We start from the raw sequence: 9,600 nt of genomic DNA on the forward strand, positions 1-9,600 counted from the left end.
CCCAGGTAAGTCTCAACTTTCACCCTTTTCTAGCAAAGAAAACTATTTTACACACATTTAAGCCTTTAATGGAAAAAGAATGTTGTGTGTATATATATACACACATACATATATTTAAATGGTACCTCTCAATGTAAAGTTCGTTTTTCTCTTTAACCACACCCTTGATTTGTAATGGTAATATCATACTTATAACACAGTTTTCTCTTAATTAAAGAAATGGGCCAGAATGAGTTTTTTATGTGAAAGAGTGAGACTTCCTGAAGAGATCCTCTGTTTTTATTACACTGAGAAAAATGCACACAGTTCTCCATACCTTGCAAAACAGGGAAGAAAGTATCTGAAACTACTGTCTAAATCACAGCATAATCTGAAGATGGTTAAGTGATCAGCAAAATAGTTTCCACTGAAAATGGCCTCGGTCAGAAAAAATATGTTTTCAGGCTCTATTAAGTGAAGCAGTATTGTTAAAACTCTCAGTGGTGAAGATCTGATTTCTCTGAAAATTGAAGTGTTTCTCTGAGCAGGAATGGGACTCACAGTGGGTTGGTTTCAGTACATCAAGATTGCAGTTTCCTGGTTTTGACACACTTGTCAGTTGTGATAACTTTTTAAAGATGCACTTGAAAATACAGGGATGTGTCAATATTAAATTCTAAAAAGGAGAGTTTTAAAATTAAATGGCAATAAAAGGTGTTTGTTAGTACAAATATTTTCAAAGGTAAAACTTTTTTTTCTGATGTATCTCTGCAATCAACAAAACAACAAGCAACCTGCCTAATGAACAAAGAAAAGTTTTTCTTCAGCTAGGAAAAACTCTGGTTTTTGAAAGATGTTATCTCCAGCTATTGGTACACAAACCACTGGTACTGGTTTTGATTTCCATTTCCAAATTACAATGTGAAGTTGGTGTGGCAGGAATTTACTGCTGGAATCAAACCTGCTGGTTAAACTACAGATTGTTTTTCCAGGTGAGAAAGTTAAGAGATGCTGAACCCTAATACTAGGTAGAATTTGCTTCATGTTTTATCAGCCTGATAGGAAAAGCAATACACTGTAACCAAAATGCTTCTGACATGCTGAAATTTCTGTTTTCTTTATATTTGTCATGATGTGATTTGGGTCAATAGTCAGAAGGAGACTCATGGTGGGTTGATGTTTCAGTGTATTGGTCTATCTTATTTGACTTTTGCTTTGTCAGCCTTTTTGTGGCACTGCGAAACAGGCAGGGAGGTACAGGCTGTTGATTATTACCAGCTCAAGGTTGTTTGCCACTTTAGTTTTGCAGAGTGTGCCTGTAAGAGACCCAGCTATTTAATACAACTTTTTAAAAAGACAACTTCTCTTCATAATTGGAAACTGTTGCTTTAGATTTGTTGAATTTTCTCTTAATTTTGGCTTTACTTTCACTTAGTGCCATTGCTTCATCCTGTGAAAACACAGAGATGCTCTATGATCACCTCTGCCACTATTTGATGTAATTAACCAAGAAAATCAGTGATGGCAATGGTGGCACATAACCAAATCTCTTCAGGCAGTGGCTGCTAAATCGGTGACACATCTGACATTTAGTGGAGGAAAAAGCCTGGGGAGTGAGTGAGCAATCTGAGCTGCTGCCTGGGGAACTTTCCAACGGTTTGACTCATCTGTCTTTTCTGTCAGGCATTTGTGTGACTCCTATGCCTAAATATCTCAGAGAAGTGCAAAGGAATAGAGATTCTAACAGGATGCAAGAAGATGCTCAGCCAAGAAGGGATCTAATTAAAACCTCGCTCTGAATATGTCAGCGGTTTCTTGAGTTGCTGTCAGTCCTTTTTTTTTTTGTTGCAGGTGCCAAATGAGATTTGGCAGTGAAGGTAATACAATGTACAATCTTTGATACAGATTTCTTAGACTCTCACTGGAGTAAACTGATGGAGAAAATTCAAATATATCTGTTTTCCACTGGTATATACATATGAAAAATAGTGTTACCCTGAGTAATACAGTTAGCCCTGTAATTGTAAAGTCATGCCTTGACATCAGTCTTTGCTAAACATCTGTATCTTTGAAGAGGGGAAGGGTTAAAGTTTGGAATTCCTATAACCTAAGAACTGCCAACATTATAAAGATGCTTTAATGCTAGGTAAGCTGCACCTTTGCAGAATTTATTTATTCCATTAGCTCCCATCTCATTGCATGGTAAATAATTTGGTAGATTGGATAGCTGGCAATCTATTCTGTCCTTGTGTGAGAGAATAATTACATATAATGTACAGAATTAGCAGTATTTTTTCTGTATTATGGCTATTAAGTCATTTTTCTGAAGCCTTAATAGAAATAATTCTAACTTTATACAGATTATTAGAAAATTTGTATACCAGGAGGGGGAAAAATAAAAACTTGAGAAGGAGGGATAGGAAGACTTTGCCACATTTTTGTGCCACTCTCCAGACTGAGCCCTGGGGACCCATGGCAGCATTTCAGAGCAGGTTCTTTGAGCTGGGCACTGACTGAAGCTGCTCTCTGCTAAAGCCCCAGGGTGAGCTTCTGGTTTGCTTTTTACACTGAAGAGCCAGAGTGTTTGGCGTGCTCACACCTACATCTGGAAAAACTTCCACTGAAATGGTTTCCAAAGAGCTCTGCTGGAAACTACCCCAGCAGCTGCTGATACAAAGCAGAATGGGCTGTTACAGCAGCCACAAAAGCAGCCCATGCTGGGAGACCAACCTCGCTTTTTTTGAGTTCTGGATTGGGCAACTTTTGGGGCATGGACTTGGCTCTGCAAGTTCTGTCTCTCTGTTAGATGTTGCTTCTCAGCATCAGATGAGTTATTGCACAATTCTCATTGAAAAATCTTTCTCTAAAAGTTGGTCAGTTTAATAAATCTTTTCCAGTTAGACCAGTAACAGCACATTATTGTGTAGAATAGTAGAATGTTCCTGCAGAAGGAAAAGATCAGCTGCTGAGCAATGTAAAGGGGGAAAAAAATCAAATTATTACAATGTTCCGTATTCTTTTAAAAAATGAAGTGAGCCATAACATCTTAGACTGCTGTAGATGCTTCTGTTTTGAAGATAAAGACTGCGCTTCCTTAAAATGCATCAAGCTACTTCAATATTTGTAACAAGTGATTGCTACTTTGCATACTGAATTTAACAAAGAGGGAAGGACTAGCAGGGTAATTGCTTTGTTTTAAAGAAAGAAAATAACCAAAATATAAAACATTATGTTAATTCCTTAAAACAATGTAACACCACCCAGGTTTTCTGTAATAACTAACTAACTGTCTTGCACTGTGGTTCAACTAAGATGAAATAGCATGGCAGTAAGTTAAACTTGTGTTATAAAATCTACATTGGAGATCTGCTGTTCATATTTTGTGACCGCAAATATGGCTTTGCTTACTTGTAGCTGAAAATAGATTCACCTCATCTGAGGCACGGGAATTCACTTTAAGTGTACATTAATGCTAAAGGGGAAAAAAAGGCAGTAAAACTGTGCTAGCATTCCTGGGTGGATCTAGTTCCCTGTCAGAACAAAGCCATAAGGTTCTGTGATAAATGTATTAGTTTTCTCTTTTCTGGAAATTTAGACAGGACATGCTTGTTATTACAATCAATCCACTGAGTTGCTAAGTTTAAGTACAATGTTACATGTAAAGCAGTTGCTGGCCATCCAGTCAATATATTGATGACTCACTGATCCCTCCTATCCTGACACAAATAGCTTTCTGCTTGGGGAAAAAGGCAAAGCATGTTTTTGAGCAATTGTTTTAATAGGGTGTGACTAGTAAAGAATGGCTCATACTTGAGCCCTGGTCTCACGCCATTAAAATAAATAAGTGTGACATTAACTTTTTTCAGGAGATGATCAAATACATCATCACAGAACCCAGCAACTCCCTTTTAGGACTTGAATAAGATTGCAGAGCTTATTTTTGGAAGGCAAGCAGAGGCATCTCCTCTTCTTTTGTCTCGAAACAGAGCAAATATTTTGTGATATCACAAATAAAACACTTGCTGCTGGCAAGAGGGCAGGGGAGGAACCTCCCATTATCAGTGCTGTGAGCCACCAGCCAAATTCACAAAATCATGATGAGTTGGAAGGGAAATTCCCAGGAGCGCAGGAGACTCTGGCAGATGGGCCCTGTCAGCTAAGGAGATTGCCCTCAGTGATCTGCCAACAGCTCTCCTGCATCAAGGACACCTGAAGGGGACAAATGCAGCTCCTTGAGCTTCTGCAGGTCAGTCACGAGGTCAGTATGAGCTCAGAGTGACACAGGGAATGGTTAAATTTCTGTTCAAGCCAGAGAGCTGGCTGGGAGTCGTGCATCCCAGTGGATGGACACCTTCCCTGCTGCCCTGGCAGGAATCTGCTGGCCCAGTCCTGTGCACCAATGTTCTGACTGGTGTCTGCTGGTGGCTACCATGCCATGAGTCATGGCAGTGTCCCTCTGGGAGAGGAGCAGCTGCCTCTCACCACAGCAGAGCCTTCCCAAGTGGTGATGGAATAGGAAATAAGTTACACACAGGTTAATATCAGATGGCAGAGCTGAAAAGCATAACTTTTTCCAAGAGTTACGGCCTGCAGATGCCAGCATTGGATCCTTCAGCAGAGTCAGCAGCAGCTACAAATATGGGATTTATCTTCACCGCCTGCTTTTGCACTTCCCTGGTTCTGTGGATGACTCGGATGAGCCAAGTTCCTGTTACTGAGATGAAGGACCCGGCTCATTACAGAGGCAGCCAGAGTAAGATGTGCCAGGGTATAAAATGCCTATCTGAAAAGCATCTTTATAGCACTGCCAGCTCTCCAGCTAATGGTTGTACCTGCTTGGGTTTCATGTGTAATCTATTTGTGTGCCCTCCCAGCCACTCCCTCGCTCCCCAGTGTCCCTCTGTCTTGGGTGCTTCTGGGCTGAGATCCCTGTATGGAGCTGGGCTAATTCCCTTCTTTCAGCAGGACTGAGAGAAACAGTGGCTGAAACACTTCACTGGTGGTCAGAGAAGAGAGGAAAGAATGCCAACTCTTACTTGAGCTATTTAGCTTCAATTTTTGTTATGAAAGAAACGGAAAATAAATCCTACTCATTATAAAGTCTAAATCATCCCTGCATGTGACCTAATCCTAAATGATCTAAGTTAAGGCAGGACATGAGTACCTAAACCAGATGTGCAGGACAACATCAGGTGTTGTCATCTCAATTTCTTCATTTTAAACACAGAGTAGCCATTAAAAAAACCCAAACAATCAAAACAAAACCAAACAAAAAACCCACAAAACCCCCCAAAAGTTTGCTTTCTGGGATTTAACTTGGATAGGTAATAGTTTCCTGTGTTTCTGCCAACTTGCTTTTGAAAACTGCCTCATCCAAAGCTGGTTGAATAGAGTGAAGAGTTTGCCATTGTCTTCTGAATTCCAGTTTGGGACTGTCATTACTATCCTTAAACGTAATCCAAATGTATTCGCCAGAGTTTTTGTCTTTAAATTTTCTCTGCTAATATTTGCAAAATACAGAATGTGGAAAAATGCAGCTAAAGTGTCTGTTAGGAAACAAGAGAAGCAAACTGGGGCTGACAAAGCAAATGTCTCATTTTGAAACTTTCTGCTGTGGAAGGGCTCTCTCTAATTCAGTGTGAGGAAAAAGCAAATTATTGCCAAAGTTTCTCCTTTTCTTTGTATTTTTTTTCTTGCTGTTCATGGTAAGCTCAGTAGAAACATAGTGTGTATGGAAAAACTATGGCAAAAAAGAGTACATAGATAGTCAGTTCAATTCTTGATTTATATGAAAAAGCATCCTTTGGGAATTAACTAAATATCAGGTAGTAATCTTCTAATGCTAAAAGATGCTGTTTTCTCAAATGCATTTTTTTAACCAACCTATAGTAAAAAAAATCTAATTCCAATAATCCATTTCCTAACTTTACTTTGAATTGAATTTTATATGAATTTATTTGAATTGTAAATTTATACCTGAGTTGCTAATTCAAATGTTGTTTACAAGCAGCTCTGCCAGGAATCTGAGTGAAACACAGTGTAGCTCTTCATAACAGTGAAAAATAAAGCAATTTGCTGTTCTTCAGTATAAATAGTATAAACTACCTCTTGCAAAGGAAAAAAAAGCAAGTCCAGGGGTTTAGCTTTTAATAATAAATCTATAAATAAACAGGATGAGCAAGTTAAAAAATATTTATTTAAGAACTTCAGAATATTTAATGATTTCATTAGATCAAGGTGATAATGCTGAATTCTTTATTTCTACTAGAATGTTTTTGTCATGCTGCTTTAAAATGACCTCAGGATGAAAAAACACAGAGTAACTGATTTCCCTCTGTTAAGTGAAAGAATCAAAGAAATTTCTCATATAAATTCTTTTGGAGTTTTGCTCAGTAATTGCCCATGAAAGAACAGGTTTCAGGATTTTTCCTTTCTGCTCTGTGCTGTCCCTCTGCCCTCAAAATTGTTGATATTTTATGTTTTCTCTGGAATGTTAAATGCTTTATTTATCTTTCAGCACCTTTCAGATCACCTTCTTTCTTCCTTCCTTCCAGGAGAGTTTAAGGGCAGCAGGTAGTTAACAGCTGCTCTTTGAAAAAGGTGTTTGTAAATTCTGTGCTTCATTTTCTGAAACACAACTTACTTGTCCATCTACCTCTGATATCCTATTTTTCTAACTGAAAATGAAGGTGAGAAATATTTAACTTTGTCCTGTTCAAAAGCAAGTCATGGAATGGTTACTGCTTTCTGTGTTCATGTTACTGAGGAGCATTAAATTCTGTTCTTGACTCATAAGTCACCCAAGATCCAGAGTCTTGTTTAGAGCATTAGCTCACCTTGAAAAGCCTTGGCATTTGGGCCAGCCTGTAACTGGTACCTCAGGGGGAGCTATTTTAACCTTTCTTATAATCACTGCTCACTACCTGGTGAAGTCTTGGAGCTCTTTCTCTCATTTTAGGGAGGTGCTGTGCAAGTGGAAGGAACTCCTGCAGCTCCTGAGAGCTCTCTTAGTGCTGTGCTTGGCAGTTCAGCTCCGTAGGAAGGGGTCAGTCACTATTCCAGCACTCTGTGACATTTGGACATATAAATACATACATCAGAAGTGCCTTTCTCGTTTGTTCTACTCAGGCACAAGCTATTTTAGGCTGACATTTTCCAACCAGGCCTGAGGGAGTTAGATGTCTGAATTAAATCCAGTTTGACTGATTTGGACATTGAACATTACTGAACTGAAATCCTGCTGATAGGCAGTGGGACTGTGCTAAAACAACATTATTATCTCTTCAGTAATATAAAAATGTACATCTTGATCTCATTTTTTTTCAACAAAATGGCCAAATAATTGAATTATGAGTGCAAATACAAGAATTGAACCTTGGGATAATATTTTTCTAAGTAAACATGCAAGATGTACATGCACTGAAAGTGAAGCTGCCATAGAATTAAAACCACTCAGCTGTTTTAATTTGGAGATGATATAAGCACTTCCTGTGAAAACACTATATTCTTGTTGACTTAAATATGTGTATTTTATTGAGTGACAAGTAATTCATTGCAGCTGTTTCTCTCATGAAAAAGAATCTTTTTAGATCATCATCTCAAAAACTGTAATACCCTAATTTATATATAGTTTTTAAGGAAAGTCCTAATGTGTTTAGCATAGCATAAGGGATGATATAAATTGGGAAAGTTTGCAGCAAATAGAACTGAATCCAAAATGACTATGCCCATGGGCCAAATCTGCTGTGGAAATTCAGCCTTGTACTGACCTGGGACAATGGCAACCTGGGGAAGAACAGCAGAGTCTAAAGAACTCTCCCTGCCTTGTGCAGACTCTGTGCAAATGCTCTTTAAAGAACACAGTCTGGAAGTGGCTCAAGCACTGAAAAGCAAAGAGGGAAACAATTCCTAACAAGGCTGCCTGTGTGCAGCTCTGCTGCTGGTATCACCCTTGGAAGGTTTACACTGAAGTGCTCTTTGCCTCACAAGCTACTTCAGATTAATATCATTTATGGGAAGAGCTATAAACAAAAGGAAAATGTCTTGAATGCTTTTCAGTGCTGGGGAGAAGTGTTATTATAAAACTCTGACACCAGCTGCCACCCTGGTAAGGCCAGTCTGCCTCAGGTTATCATTTTGCCACCCAACACAGTAGAAAATAATGAGACTATAATCCTTAGATTTCCCCTCTCCAAACTGATTGTGCAGAGCTGAAATAAAAAAAAAAAACAAAACAGAATTTTTCTGATATAGCTGTTTCTGCAGCTATACCAGCTGTCTAAACCAGTACAAGCAGTTACCCAGTACAGCCTGTAAAATTTGGAACTAGGAGAAAATGTCCTTATTCTAAAGACTTTGGGGAAATGATTGTTTGTGGTCTGGGTGTTTTTGGAGTGTTAGAAAGTCTAATAGAAATAATCATAAAATGAGAACCTTGATCAGTGGCCTTGATCAATGGACATCTGTGCCCTTCTTTAAATGAACTGAAATGAGGATTGGTTAAGTTGCCAACATCTTCTACCTTAATGTGCTGTATCAATTTGTCTTCAGGGCAATTCAATTTCAATTTCTAAAGCCCTGAATGGTCTGAGAGCTGGTTTACCTGTGTGATCCCCTCTCATCAGCAATGTTACAAAAATCAGGACATTTCTTTAATGTCATCTACAACTGACTGTCTTCTGGAAGTGATGATAAAAATCTTTGCAAAAAAAAGTTCTCACCTCTGGGAATGATATTCCAAAATATTCTTAATTTTTTCATGCTCTTTCTTCAGTCAGCCCAAGAACAGAAGGATGATCGGTTTGTAAGGACTGTTCTGGCTGCAGAAGAGCAGTGGCTTTTCTTACCCTTTTAAGGAAGTTCTCCCTGTGGTCTCCAAGATGTGTAAATAGCTCCAGGAAATTAAAGCACTTGAGATTTTTAAGTGGACAATTTACATGTACAGTTGCAGTTTGCTGGGAAAAGAGCTGCCTAGTAATTTGTAGCTGGAATTTATATGGTTTCGCAGTCATCAACTGTTGTTCACCTCATCAGCTGCACTGGTGAGTTTGGCTTTGGATTGTTTGTCATCGTCCAGTGTTCATCAGTGTCATCCCACTGGAGATTCAGTGCAGCTATATAGACCCAGCAGTGATCCAGTTTGAATCCAGAGCTGCAAACTTGCTGGAATGCAACAGAAGTTGAAGGATTATGGTGCTACCTGATAAAGGGACAGCCACAATTTAAAAAAAAAAGCCTTGCAGGAAAGCTCTAGTTTGTGATGGAAGATTAGGTGTGAGAAAAGAGGACAAAGATGTTTAATTCACCATGAACTTGGGGCTGAATCAAGCCTGTAGTATCCTGACAAAATCAAAGCTTTTTCCCTGCCACAGTGCTCAGCAAAAACTGAGAATTTTTTTGTTTGGAAATTGTTCCTGTGTTTCTTCTGAATTTTGGGAATCGGGAGAGCAAAGCTAATAATCTAACTGCTAAGTCAAAATAAGGAGGCACATACAGAGAAGCACAAGGGAAATTAAATGGTTTATTGGCTTAAATACTAATAGTATTTGTGTAAACTTAGATATGAGAGTAGGTTTGCTTTTCTATTTCTATTTCTGTAATTTCACTAGACTTTAAGCCTTT

The sequence above is a fragment of the Corvus cornix genome, chromosome 10 (assembly GCF_000738735.6).
Source record: "Corvus cornix cornix isolate S_Up_H32 chromosome 10, ASM73873v5, whole genome shotgun sequence".
NCBI classification, from domain to species: Eukaryota; Metazoa; Chordata; class Aves; order Passeriformes; family Corvidae; genus Corvus; species Corvus cornix.